Source organism: Dermochelys coriacea, chromosome 6 (genome assembly GCF_009764565.3).
Source record: "Dermochelys coriacea isolate rDerCor1 chromosome 6, rDerCor1.pri.v4, whole genome shotgun sequence".
NCBI classification, from domain to species: Eukaryota; Metazoa; Chordata; order Testudines; family Dermochelyidae; genus Dermochelys; species Dermochelys coriacea.
The window spans coordinates 67,170,756-67,186,328 of record NC_050073.1 but is presented as its reverse complement, the minus strand read 5'-3'; positions in this window follow the sequence as shown (position 1 = coordinate 67,186,328).

The following is a 15,573-nucleotide window of genomic DNA, read 5'->3' as shown; positions in this document are numbered from 1 at the left end:
GGGAGGAGTTTTACTAGACTCCTATTTTGCTATTACATTACCATGGTATGCAGCAGGATCCTGGAGCTCTGGTAGATTCTGATCACATGTCCTGTGCCAGTATCGGGTGGGCGTAGATCCTGTGTACCATATCTGATGAGGGATGAGCAAAACTGGGACAGGTGGAAAATGTGTGTTGGTAGTGGTTGCCAAATATGTACATATTAATGTGAACTGATCTTATGACACCATACTGGATGTTACTAGCATTAGCATGTTATTAGCTGGAGCAAATATCCAAGTGATGGAGAAAATGCAGCTGAGGTGATGGTATTGGTAGACAGACAATGTCCAGATTATTAAAGGCATACTTTCTAGCAAACAGAAAGCTCTCGAATACCCTGCTAAGGAGGTTGTGGAAAAAGATATTTCAGTGATAAAGAAAATCCTCTTGCCGATCTCCAGGCTGGGGCAGATGGAGACTCTCCAGTTATATGACAGGTAGCACCTTTAGAAGCGCAGCAACTTTAACACTGTGGTGGGGCCTTCGTAGATAAAGAAGTTCCAGGTTAGGAAAAATAGCACTCCACAGAAGGGCAGTATCTCCAACTTCCTTGGAGACAGTGGATCTTAGTGGAGACCCCTGTTCAGGTTCTGAGGGACAATGTGTGTAAAGACTCAGCACCATGGATCACAATGTTGTGCTAGTGGGGGCTAGATAGAATCTTTGTGGCTCTTCCCAAGGACATGAAATGACAATGACTACAGGGCCCAGTAATAAAAGAGCATCACAAAAGGCTGTCTGATAGAGGTTGTTCTAACTAGCTGAATAATTATCTTGCTTTGGCAAACCACATGGTTCTTCAAGTCATGAAAGTATCAATAGTTTATTGTTTGCTGCTGAGTGGGGATGGCAACAATTTGGAGTTTGCTATCGTTTGCTGGCAAATTAACTTCTGCAGCCTGCAGCAAGGCTGCCTGTATTGCTAACCATTCCCCAAGGACCACAAAGGGGAAACAATAGAGCTTGAGGCCATGGCCACCTGCTCCTTTCCCATCTGACGCAGGCACAGCCATAGCCTGCCAAGATTTGGCTTCCAAAGGGTCTCTTGTGGAGCTGATGTGAGTGACCTAATTATAGAGCAAAAGTTAAATCAGTCAGCAACAAAAGATAAAATCTGTTTCTCCTGGATTCAGACATCGCTGAAAATGAAAGATAGCAGATCTTAGGAACATTGTCACTAGAGAGGGAACTTACCCTTTAGATCCTTGCCCCTTGCAGAGGGCAAGAAGTTGTTGCCAAACTGACTGACCTCCGCCAAAGAGGAGATCTGCACTCAGAATCCAATCCTTTCCTCACGCACCCTGGCAAGAGACTATCTCATGTTACTAATCAAGCCTTGTACTGTCCATCCCCAATGGCTGCCATGAGCAAAGGGGATAAAGACAGGCTCCTTGGCTGCATGTTCATGCTTTTATTTGAAAGATGTTTTGGGATGCATCAGGAGAGGCATTTCCAGTAGGGATAAGGAGGTTTTAGTACCATTATACAAGGCACTGGTGAGACCTCACCTAGAATACTGTGTGCAGTTCTGGTCTCCCATGTTCAAAAAGGATGAATTCAAACTGGAGCAGGTACAGAGAAGGGCTACTAGGATGATCCGAGGAATGGAAAACTTGTCTTATGAAAGGAGACTTAAGGAGCTTGGCTTGTTTAGCCTAACTAAAAGAAGGTTGAGGGGAGATATGATTGCTCTCTATAAATATATCAGAGGGATAAATACAGGAGAGGGAGAGGAATTATTTCAGCTCAGCACCAATGTGGACACAAGAACAAATGGGTATAAACTGGCCACCAGGATGTTTAGACTTGAAATTAGACGAAGGTTTCTAACCATCAGAGGAGTGAAGTTTTGGAATAGCCTTCCAAGGGAAGCAGTGGGGGCAAAAGATCTATCTGGTTTTAAGATTCTACTCGATAAGTTTATGGAGGAGATGGTATGATGGGATAATGTGATTTTGATAAGTAATTGATCTTCAAATATTCAGGGTAAATTCTAATCCCCTGAGATGGGATATTAGATGGATGGGATCCGAGTTACCCAGGAAAGAATTTTCTGTAGTATCTGGCTGGTGAATCTTGCCCATATGCTCAGGGTTTAGCTGATTGCCATATTTGCGGTCGGGAAGGAATTTTCCTCCAGGACAGATTGGAGAGGCCCTGGAGGTTTTTCGCCTTCCTCTGTAGCATGGGGCATGGGTGACTTGAGGGAGGCTTCTCTGCTCCTTGAAGTCTTTAAACCATGATTTGAGGACTTCAATAGCTCAGACATATGTGAGGTTTTTCGTAGGAGTGGGTGGGTGAGATTCTGTGGCCTGCGCTGTGCAGGAGGTCGGACTAGATGATCAGAATGGTCCCTTCTGACCTTAGTATCTATGAATCTATGAATCTATGAGTGTGGAGGGACTGGGTGCCATCAGCAATTCCAGTGTAATTCCTCTGCATTGCTCGGTGTCAGCTGGACTGCCCCTTCTGGTTGAATCCATTTCCTCTTCCTTCTCTCCCAGTCTCTTGTTAGGTTGTTTTCTTTTGGCAGACAGTCTCCAGTTTGGCCTCCCTCTCTCCACACTGATTTTAGTCAAGGCTCTTGGCTCTCCAGCCAGAGTCAGGGATCATTCACTGTCCAAATGCAGTAGTGGGATATTTCCTGGCTTGCGTTGGGGCCCTCTGGTTTTCATGTCCTGTTGCATTCTGGGTCACCCCTCTGGGTCACCCCTGCTCAAATTGTTTGTCTTCTCAGATATGTTTTATACCACTACCAGCCATAAGATCTGCACTCTCCCTTGAGAAGGGAAGGGAAAGCAGTTCACCCATGATGATTGTGCCTGTCTGTTCCAGCCACCAGAGGCGTGTGATGTAATTGCATACTTTCTCCCTGAAATTCAGACCTCTTTGGTGCTGTGAACCCCATTTGGCTCTGGTATTGGTGTGTTTCCTTAAGGCTGCCCTATTGCTGAAACCAGAGAACCTCAGCTCAACTGGTCCTAGAGACTAATGCAAAAGCCATGACAACGCCCAAGCTATTAGCTGTTGCAGCTCTGCATGTAAACTGCTCTGAATCCTTCCCTTGTGTGTGTGCCAGGCAAGACCGGATTAAGACCTTTAGAGGCCCTAAGCACTGAAAAGATTATGGTGCCCCCCATATGTAATTCAAAATAAAAACAATACTATACCTTAAAATAAAATTTTTATTTTTTGAAATGTCACAAAATTTACATGTATGCTGAAATTAAAATAGCTTCTTTCTAGCTTTTCTGATGCAAAATTCTGGATAAGTTCATTGAAGCTGACTCGACGAAGCATGTCTGCTTCCATACACAATAGGGAAAGTGAATCAAATCTGTCCTGACACATTGTTGTTCTCTGAGGGTTTTTTTATTCTTTTCAGCTCAGAAAAAGAGCGTTCTGCGGAGCAGTTAGTAATCATTAATGTTAGAAAAATACATAGCATGATCTCTACATTTGGAAATACACATTGTATTCCGTCTTTCAATATTGTGTCATGAAGATCAATGTGACTGAATTTCATTTTTCCTGTTTCATTAAACTTTGTGCGCATATAACAGTGGAACTGCCGTACTTCTCCACAGAGGTTCATGTTCAGGTCAACAGGGTCTGAGTCAACTAGCTTTTGGGAACCTTGTGAATATTGTTCATCAGATAAGTCCATATCATTTAGAAAAGAAAATCTACTTGATATTTCTTTGTACACTTCACCTCTCCTCTTCATATGAGCTTCAAGTGCATCAATTATAGTGTAGTAAGTAGAAACGCCAAATTTGTCTCTAGGATTCAATGCTGTTTCTGTTGCTAATGCTATCATTTGCTTGTTTTTTCCTGATTCGCTTGAGGGACTGGGCTTCTTTGTAGTTGGTATCAGGCAACATATCTTTTGATAGTCTTCAAATCTTTTGAAATCATTCGTCAAAGTGTGTAAGTGGTCTGCTAATGATTGGCAGAGGTCTGCACATGTTTTCAAATCCAATTCTTTTTCTTAGAGAGCTTGACTTATGTGGAAAGTGTTGTAAAATTTTATTCCATATGGTCAACATGAATACAAACTCTAGTTCTTGCATCTTATTTGCAATATTTTCTGCCTCTCGTATAGTTTCTCCCTTTTGTGATTGGTCTTCAGCTATACTTTCTAATGCATCCACAATCTTTGAGTAGGACTCCAGAATTGCACTTGTTGCCACTGCATGTGCCTCCCAGTGAGTATTAGAAAGAGATTTCAACACACGAACATTGCCCAAATACGTTTTAAGAACTGCCCATCGGTGTGTTGAGGCAGAACTGGACTGTTGAGAAAAAACTTACGGCCACCGGGCAACAATCAACAGCACTGCGGCCAACAAGATTGAGAGAGTGTGCAGCACATGGCATGAATATGGCATATTTGTTCTGTTCTAAAAGCTTCTTCTGCATTCCTTGATAACACCCTGACATGTTGGCAGCATTGTCATAAGATTGACCTCTGCTCTTTGATAAATCTATTTTGCAAACTTGGCACAGATAGTGCAGTACTTGATTTGCCATTTCTTCACCAGTGTGGTTTTTCAAATTGAGGAATGTTATAAATCGTTCAACTGGTTTTCCATCTGTCGGAGACACATATCTTAGTACAATACTCAATTGATCAATATGTGAAAGATCAGGTGTAGAGTCGACAGATAAACTGAAGTACCCGGCAGTACTTATTTCATCCACAATAGCTGAACGAACTTTGTCACTCATTAGACCAATGAGTTCATCACATATTGTCTTGGATAAGTATGATGGATTACCTTTGCCAGCATTCCCATATTTTGAGATATGGCCTGCTAAAAACGGGTCAGACTGAGACACAAGCTCCAAAAATCCCAAGAAATTTCCATTCTGCAAGATCCAAATGTGTCATTTGATTCCCAGAAAGGCAGACCACATTCAGCTAATGTTTGAAAAACAGCTATAACAAGCTGCAAGACATGTTGCCAGTATTCACGCTCCCCTTTAATTTGTTCATCCAATTTTTGTGTCAATCCAAAGCCTTGTCTTCGATTTAAATATGTCAACATTGAATCTCTGTGAGTAGTGCTATTTTCATGTTGTTCAATTAAAACAGTATTCCGCCAGTCACTAAATCCATCTGCAGCAAACCGGGATGTTGAAGGTTTATATGCAAAAAGTTTGCAAACAAAACAGTACACAGACCCTGTTGATGGTGAATACAGTAGCCATTCTCGAGTGTATTTCTTACCATTCTCTTTCATGCCAAAAAATATTTTTTGTTGATAATATCTTGTTTGTTTGCCATTGGTAAAAGTCTGACATGATTTCTCAAATGGCCCAGTGTGGTGTTGACAGTCATTTGGTCCACAATCTATCCCGTAAGCTACATCATCGATACTGAAATCAACCCACATACCAGGATCTTTTCTCCTATTATTTACAGCATGAGCAGGTTCCATCTCTGACACCTTCTAGAACAATGTCTGTTTTACCACCAGGAGGAGGATGATCAGTTACAGTCTCTTACACATCCACATGTTCTGGAATGGTGTTTGTTTCAGCAATAGAAGAAGGGTCAGTCTCTGAAACACCTACAGGTTTTGGAACGATGTCTGTGCTACTGAGAGAAGATGTTGCTTCTGATGGATTTGCTTTGAAAAATGATGTCAGCTTTGGAAGATTTGGGAAAATTTCACTAGTTTTTTGTTTCTTTTCTTCCACCAATTTACGATTCTGTGCTCTAATCAGTTGGTTATGTTTCATCCCGCCCCTTATCTCAGTTATCTGAATTTAAAAAAACAAAAAAATTACACAACGTACACGATTTTTATGTATATATATAATATATATATATATATATATATAAGAAAGGAAAAAAATGAATCAAGTACGTATAACTCAGAAGAATATATCAATAATAAAACATAAATTTATTGCAATACATGACAGGATCTGATTTCCTCGCATTATTTCAATCTATGTCAGTAGGACGCTCCCCTGGTTTAGGTGGGGATAAGTAATAAAAAGAGAACAGAAAAATGGGGGAAGAGTGTGTAGTGGAGTGTAAGGAAGTCTAACAAAGTTCTGATTTTTCCCATGATGACTACTTCAACGTTTTTTTTTTGAAATATCAAATATCAAATTTTTTCCAAAAAAAATCTCATTTTTTTTGGGTGCCCCCTGCTTTGCTGGTGCCCTAAGCACGTGCTTAGTCTGCCTATGGGGTAATCCAGTCCTGGTGCGGGGATTTACTTTCTACAAGACAGCACCACCTGAAGAGTAAAAATGGCAAGGGTGCTTTGCAAACTCAGGCTCCTCTGTGGCAGCACAATTCTGTCGCTGTTCTTTTCCCTCAAAGTGGGTGGTCAGACCTGGAGCCAGCTGATGCTTTGTTCCAAGGGGTGACTGTGACAGCAATTGAACCATCAACAGTTAGCTGGAAGAGGAAGTGAAGAATGAAGTGAATGGAGCTAAACTGACTCACACCATGTGCAGATGTGGCCAAGGGTTGATAAGCCTCCTGTTGCAACTTCTATTCAAAAGGAAGGACCTGGCAAGGATGTCCTTTCCCTAGATTGACTCAGAGGGCTGAAAAACTCCTAATTGCCCATCATTTAGTTAAAGCTCCAGGTACTCTGATAAGGCACATCATTTTGCTGTGTGGAAACCACCTGACACCCAGAGGGATCACACAGAGCAGGTCATGAGAGAACAAAAAGGAAAGGGGCCATGATGGTCCTATTTGCTCAGTCACATTTATAAAAACAATGAAAGATAAAATTCCACACTGTGGTCCACAAAGATATCAGGAGAGTTAGAGATGATTTGGGGCACCAAGTTTCCTGATGCCCTGCACAGCTGTGTGCTGCTCCAGCCCCGCCCCACCTCTTCCCCATCGCCCCCGCCCCTGTTCTGCCCCAGCCCCGCCTCTTCCCACCCGTGCTCTGCCCCAGCCCCACCCATTCCCCAAAGCCTCCTCCCCACCCTTTCTCTGCCCCACCCCATCCCCCTCCCCGCAGAGGCCTGGCCTCCCCTCCCCCCCGCAGAAGTGCTGCGTAGGGCCCCAGAATAGCTAGAGACAGCCCTGGTTCCTACTAATGCAGCCCAATATGCCATTAGCCTTCTTGGCAACAAGGGCACACTGCTGACTCATATCCAGCTTCTCATCCACTGTAATTCCCAGGTCCTTTTCTTCAGAACTGCTGCTTAGCCAGTCAGTCCCCATCCTGTAGCGGTGCATGGAATTCTTCCATCCTAAGTGCAGGACTCTGCACTTGTCCTTGTTGAACTTCATCAGATTCCTTTTGGCCCAATCCTCCAATTTGTCTAGGTCACTCTGGACCCTATCCCTACCCTTCAGCATATCTACCTCTCCCCTCAGCTTAGTGTCATCTGCAAACTTGCTGAGGGTGCAAGCCATCCCATCATCCAGATAATTAATAAAGATGTTGAACAAAACCAGCCCCAGAACCGACCCCTGGGGGGTACTCCATTTGATATTGGCTGCCAACTAGACATCGAGCTGTTGATCACTACCCGTTGAGCCCGACAATCTAGCCAACTTTCTATCTACTTTAGTCGATTCATCCAATCCATACTTTTTTTAACTTCCTGGCAAGAATACTGTGGGAGACCATATCAAAAGCTTTGCTAATGTCAAGATATAGCACGTTCACTGCCAAAGGGAAAAAACAACCAAGGAAAGGTGAGAGAGACAAGATTTGTGAGGTGCCCATGCAAGTCTCTGGAGGACTTTAAAAATAAGGAAGGCAACTGGAAACTGAAATTTCAAAAACCACCAACTATGTTTTCCAAGAAAGTGAAATGCAAGATCTGTCAATGAGAAAATACCACTGGTCCATAGGAATGGCTTATAATGATGTTATAAAAATCCCCTTTCGCATAGCATGAAGATGGCAGAGATAAGACTCTTTGAGAATGAAGCAGGAAGTTCTGTGCTGGCAGCTAACATTATTCTGTTAGGAATCTTGGAAGAGCTGTATAGAGTGGGGGTTGGGACAGAGAGGGGAAATGAGCAACAAACAGGAACCCAGCACAAAAACATCTGAATTCTACAGTCCTGTGTCTTTGGTTTTTCTCAAGCAACTAAGGCTTTTATCAAGTAACTTGTACTTTCACCTTCGACTGAGGTAAAACCAAACTGAAATCCTATGTACCATAGCTTTGTATTTGATAGGAGCACCCTCCTATTATTCTTCCTATCCATTCTCAATGAATCATTAGTGTCCATTGATGAAAGACCCTTCTAGGATAGAAGGCAACTGTTTTTCTACTGCATGGATGCGCGCATGCACCCATCTACACAGAGTATTGGACCAAATTCTTTTCTCAGATACAGGCACACAGATCCCATTGACATCGCTGATAGTGGCATCTCCATATCAAAGGGCAGAATTTGATCCTTATGAATATATATAAATCGTACACACTCCCTTATTAATAAGTTCTAATGCTGTCTCTGATACAAGAATAAAACTGACTTGATCAAAGGAAGAATATCAGATTGTCTAATGAGTGCTTCAAACTCTCTCGGTGTGCGTGCATATACCTGAGTGCCTTGTGTAATCACAGAGGTGAGCACTTAATAACCACAGCATTTTTATTATTAAATACTTAAATACTAACATCCTGTGGAAAGGGGGGTTATACAGGAATAACCACATTGCTTGGATCAGTTGAAGGCACTGAGATTTTAGCCTGGTGCTTCACATTATAGGTATGCCATGCTAACTGCAAACCTTCTCGTTTGTTTTTTCTTTTTTGGCTGTCACAGGTCAGGCACACCCTGTTCCCTTCCGGGGCGGGGCATGAGCCTTGATAGGCCCGTGGTCATGCCTGCGCACCCCCAGCTGGGGCTGTGCGATCTAGCAGTCAGAATCAATAACTGCCCCCCCAAGTGCAGCATTATTGCCAATCCCAAGTGCTCACAACCCACAACTCTGGCCCCACACAATCATGAGCTTATTTTCAGATTCACGAGATTGGCTTTAAAAATCATGAGATTTTTTAAATTTTGAGTTGTTTTTATTCGCCCTCTGGTTTCTGAGCATTTAGAGTGCACGCATTTAGAGTGCAAGCCTTCCTCTGCAGCTTTGACAGCTAGAAATGTGCTTATTTTTAAATGAAAACTGAGAGTCTGATTCCCACATCTGGGAATTATTATCTAAGAAAAATACCATATACCACAAAACTCGCCATCAATTTGTGAGAGTTGGCAGCACTGATTCTGTGTCTTGGGGATCTCCGTCCGTAGCCCTCCTACTCTGAATTTTGAGGCAGGCGGAGTTTGCACCCTGCCTGTGAAGCAAGTCTGTATTTTACCTTGGAATCTCCCTTTTTCTCACACGGTCCCACTGTGGCCACACCATTTCTCTTTGCAGTTTGTGATAAATAAACAAGGCAGAGGCAGCGGGGGCAGGGGATGTCATTCTTTCTCCCCCTTCCTCTCCCAAAGGGCTGCATTCTTCCTTCCTGCTGTTCTCTGAGGCACTGTAGAATGAAGGGCATCTTCGGCAGGGCTATTCTATACTAACGAAGAGGCTGTCTTATCTCTGTTGACTACAAAGCTTTCTCTTTCTTTTAAGCGATTTCAAGGAAATTGTGCGCACTCCAAGGGAGAGAAGAATGAGAGCCTGGAAAAGACTTCCTTTACTAAGGGCTAGGTTCAGCCACTGTTATCATGAGTAGTACCTTACTCCTCAAATAGTCCCCCTGAAATCAGTGGACTACTTGCTGCAAGCCTGGCCTAAGCTGGAGATTCTTGTTAAGAAGTATGTTTTTGTGTTGAGTACAGACCTCCATCAGAAGATGTGGAGCAACACTGTTGCCTATCTAAGGAACTTATATGGTCCCCATTGCTGTAGGATCTGATTGTGTCGCAATCCTTCTCCCACTGTCACTTCCCAGTTTTGTTCATTATTCCATAACTATTCCTGTGCTATCCTCGGTCTCAAGGACATCTTCTCTCTCAGTGTAGGATTTACTAGTAATTGCCATGTATACTTGTGGCAATGGTTGTTCCCCTTCAGCATGAGAGAGAAAAAGTACTACTCTCAGGTGCAGATGTACTATCGTGGGGGAAGGGATTATTTTGCTAGGTTTATATACATTTTAAATAGGGCTGCCAAAATGTTGCTGACCCATTGTCAAGGTGCCAAATGCCTGAGGGCCACACCTGATTTGTAAAAGCAGAGAAGAATCTTAGCACAAGATGGAGAATTGCATGTGGGACCTGTAGTCTCCATGGGTGATACCTCTCTAAAAGAGGAGGAAGGCCATGGGCTCTGCTGTAGGATTCCATAGACCGCATTTGCCCAAGTCTTTGTTCTTCACTGAGATAAAAGCAAATTGATCCAGAGCCTTACAGAAAACACGTTAGGTGTATAAATATAGCATCTCATTTATTCAAAACACAATGCAAAAGCAAACAAGCCTTTTATAATTCTAATTCAACCAGAAACAGGCACTGGAATGTTAAAACAACTCCCTGTAAATAATCAATCAGTTAAACCATGTTTTCAGCAACTAATAATTTAGACAGATTAGCTGTTAATTATTGGTCTTCCATGCTGCTCTCTTATGGGCTGCTCATATTGTTGTTGTTAATTTATAATTGCTTAGTGCTATGTGCTCAACACTCTATAGGACACAAAGATAAAGACAGTCCCACCTCTGAATTGCTAACAATCTAAGAACATATTTGACCCCAAATTGCTTCTAATCACTAAACCACAATTTTAGTCACTTACTCAATTGAAAATGCTCCATGCTCTGGGTGCAAAATGCTCAATGCTCTGGGTGCAAAATGGCTATCTATACATTGGTCAACAAAACTAATGAATAACTAGTGTATAACATTTCATACCACCACACCAAAAACAAAAAAAAGGGACAAAAACCAAACATTTTTGCTATAAGCTGGGGATGTATCAGTTGGAAGAGCCACGGCTGCACAGACTAGCCCTGTTTACAAGCACTGGCTAGCCCTGCTCATCCAGGACACTGTACATACTAGAGCAGCTATCACCCAGACTGCTGTGGCTTAACTGCTGTTGTTACTTGAGCTAGCTTTGAGCTAGCTGGATCAAAGTTAGCTCAGGTATGTCTGTATGTGCTGCAATCACACCTCCTGATTGCAGTGTAAACATACCTTGTATGATATAGTACGGATATACTGACCAATAGCGTAGACATACCCACTGTCAAGTGTCTATCAGCATGTGTGTGTTCAATGGTGTTGAGGTGAGTTACCTAGATGGAGTTGCTTAGGTGGACAGAGGAAGAGAAAGATCTGAATATATTGATTGATCATAGGATGACTATGAGCCACTAATATGATATAGCCATGAAAAAGGCAAATATAAACTTAGGATGCACCAGGCGAGGTATTTCCAGTAGTGACAGGGAAGCATTAGTACTATTATACCTCATCTGGAATACCGTGTACAATTCTGGTCTCCCATTTTTAAAAAATATGAATTCAAACTGGAACAGGTGCTGAGAAGGGCTACTAGGATGATCAGAGGAAGGGAAAACCTACCTTATCAGAGGAGACTCAAAGAGCTTGGCTTGTTTAGCCTAACCAAACGAAGGCTGAGGGGAGATATGATTTTTCTCTATAAATACATCAGAGGAGGGATAAGAATTATTGAAGTTAAGCACCAATGTGGATGCAAGAACAAATGGATAGAAACTGGCCATCAAGTTTAGACTTGAAATTAGATGATGGTTTCTAACCAGCAGCGGAGTGAAGTTCTGGAACAGCCTTCCAAGGGGAGCAGTGGGGGAAAAAAACCTAACTGGCTTCAAGACTGAGCTTGATAAGTTTATGGAGGGGATGGCATGATGAAACTGCCTACAATGGCACGTAGCCAATCTGTGACTGCTAGCAGCAAATATCTCCACCAGTCGGTGATGGGACACTAAGTGGGGAGGGCTGCAAGATACTACAGAGAATTCTTTCCCAGGTGTCTGGCTGGTGGGTCTTGCTGACATGCTCAGGGTCTAACTGATTGCCATATTTGGGGTTGGGAAGGAAATTTCCCCCCAGGTCAGATTGGCAGAGACCCTGGGGTTTTTTTTTTGCCTTCCTCTGTAGCATTTAGTAAGCCAAATTTTGCTCTTGCTTACATTCATGTGAATCCAGAACACTGTAACTCCATTAACTGAGATCAGATTAAATTGTCATTGTTCATACGTAAATAATTCATGGGCCTTATATATTTATTTACATTGGTAGATTTGTGGGGTGGTAAAACAGGGGTCCCATTACTTAGCCAGCACTCAGGGGTGTAGCTAGCATTGGTGGATGAGCCAGGCCCACTTCACTTTTCTCCTCCTGCCACACAGGGTATGTCTACATTGCAGCTGGGACCATGCTTCCCAGCACAGGTAGCCAGAGCCACTAGCTCCATGCAAGTTAGCACATGAAAAATAGCAGTTTAGCCACAACAGCATAGGCTAGCTGCCCAAGTACAATCATGCGCAAACCCTGAGTAATTACTCTGGTGGCTAGCCTAAGCCACCCCTCATGCTGCCACAGCTACTCTGCTATTTTTAGTGCTCTAACTTGTGCAGACTATCGAGCATTCACAACTCTGTGCAGCTATAACAATAGATGTATTGGTCAACCTCTCTCAGGGCTTATTCAATACACTTTGAAATTGATGGAGAGACTCCCCTGGAGTTAAATGGGCATTGGCTAAAGCCTTCAGAAACCAGGGATAATAATGGCACTTTGTGTGTTTATAGCACCTTTCATCCAGAAGGATCTCAATGTGCATTGTAAACTTGTGCATGGAGGTGCAGTTTGATGCTGGTTCAGCCACTGGCATGGTTTAGAATAGCCTTAGGGCTACTCCACATTATATTGACTTGTAATAGCACCCTTACTCTACCCAGATATTGCTAGTGCACACCTCTCAACATTAGGGTGGCCAGGGGTCTAGTTTTTGACTGGAAAGTCTGGTCAAAAGGGGACCTGTACAGTGTCTGGTCAGATATACTGACCAGACACCATAAGTCCGGTTACCGTGGGTGGGGTGGGAGGTGATGGGTCATCAACCGGTGCCAGCCCCTGCTCAGCCAGGGCTGCCTCCTACCTGCATCTCATGGGCAGGCGGGCTCTGTGTCAGGGACTGCAGCTCCTGTCCCAGCCCCGGGGCTGAGGAAGCCCAGCTTTGGGGGGAAAAGGGGGGGAGAGGATGGAGCGATGAGGAAGGGGGAGGGGGAGAGCAAAGAGCGATCAGGGTGGGGCCTCAAGGGAAGAGGCGGGCCAGGGACGGGGCCCCAGGGGAAGAGGCAGGGGGAGGTTTTGGTGCTCCTGCTGTAGTGTCCGGTTTTCAGAAATTAGAAAGTTGGCAACCCTGTGTCATCATGCCTCTTATGATGGGGAATGGGAAGAGCTGACGTAGGGCTGGTTTACTGGTTCTGCATCAGCTGAGGATTCACCCAGGCCAGAGAATGCTCAGCTGCCCATTTAAGATCTCTTTGTGCTACAGGAGCAGAGCATAGATCAAAGTCTGGGCCTGGGTCTGATTCTCCTCTCACTTACTGTGGTGTAAACTGGGAGTAACTCCACTGAAGTCAATGACATTATAGTGTAAAAAGAAAATTGAGCTTGCTGTTCTTATGTATGAATTGTCACAAGAGAAGATATAGCCACTGGAAACATTCTTATGGCAGAGCCCAGTTAAGCTGTATCCAACAACATCAGTCCAGGAATAAAAGGGTGAGTGTGGGGTGAGAGGAGACTATGATAACCCACAGCTAATCTCCCTTTTGCCCCAAGACAGAAATGATAGTATCAGTCAGAAGTGCCTTGTCCTCCAGCAGTCATCCTGATTTTTTTCACACGTTACACTAGGCAGGTGTTAAATACTCTGAGGCTGTAATAAGCCAATGTGACCTCTTCAAGGTAACATCAATTGGAAAAGTGCAGCTGCTAATTCTCTGCTCCAAAGAGTGTGTCTGTGATCTCAGCCTGGGAATTTGAGTGACAAAGCTGTTACAAACCTGAACCGGAAATACTTCTGTGGCCTTGATATGTTGCCAGCAGGAGAGCGCCCACACATTTCTCTAAAACCTCAGGCAGAAGCATATATGTTAGGCTATTGCATTGTGGGAAGCTGTTTGTACTGCAATAGAGAACACTGACTTAAGTTTTCAATTACCAACAAGCTAGACAACAGATGGTATGTCTCACATCATGTCCGTTTTTATTGCCTCAACATTCAAAGCCACTTACTTTTATTATGGTTTCAGAGTAGCAGCCGTGTTAGTCTGTATTCGCAAAAAGAAAAGGAGTACTTGTGGCACCTTAGAGACTAACAAATTTATTAGAGCATAAGCTTTCGTGCATCCGATGAAGTGAGCTGTAGCTCACGAAAGCTTATGCTCTAATAAATTTGTTAGTCTCTAAGGTGCCACAAGTACTCCTTTTCTTTTTATTATGGTGAATCATGTTTGTAACCGGTCCAACTCTTCTGCTCAGATATGGGGCAAGGGCCTGGCTGCTTCTCCATAGTCTGGGAAGCAATGACAACAATCTGAAGTTTCCAAGAAGCGACTATGTTATGACTTGCAAAATGTGCTTGGGTCTTTCAGATCTGATAGTGTGGCAACCCTGTCACTTTGTCAGTACTATATCACAGACGGTGTGTCTACACTGCAATCAGGAGGTGTGACTGCAGCATGTATAGACATACCTGAGCTAGCTTTGATCAAGTAACAATAGCAGTGAGCCATGGCTGCACAGGCTAGCCCTGTTTACAAGCACTGGCTAGCCCTGCCCATCCAGGACACTGTACATACTAGAGTAGCCATCATCCAGACTGCTGTGGCTTTAGTGCTGTTGTTACTTGAGCTAGCTTTGAGCTAGCTGGATCAAAGCTAACTCAGGTATGTCTGTATGTGCTGCAATCACACCTCCTGATTGCAGTGTAAACATACCTTGTATGATATAGTACAGATATACTGACCAATAGTGTAGACATACCCACTGTCAAGTGTCTATCAGCATGTGTGTGTTCAACGGTGTTGAGGTGAGTTAGCTGGATGGAGTTGCTTAGGTCGTGCTAGAACATATTTATGTGTTTCTGAACTACTGGAGTACGTTTCCTCTTGTTAGCTAGTACTTTCTTGAATAAGAACTGACAGCTCTGAGGTGGTCTTGCTCCAACTAATCGGTATCAGAAATCTGGCCCATGGGTCCAACTGGCCTGCTTGAGGCATGTATTTAGCCTGCACTTTGGGGAAACTGAGCTCTTATTAAATAAATAATAAAGAAAAGGGGGCTGATTCTCTTTTCACTCACACCAATGAGAAGAACACCTGCCAGCCGTGAACTGAATGTAAACTGATGCAGTGGTGTCTTCCTGAATCTCCAGACAGCATGACACAATGAGTCTGAGAGGTGTGTCTTGCCCTTCATTCATCTCAGTGGGGTATTTGTGTTTGAGCTTAATGAAGACAATGCCCTCCAGGGTCAGTACAGTCATGCCATGAGGGTGTTTGTACTGAAGCTG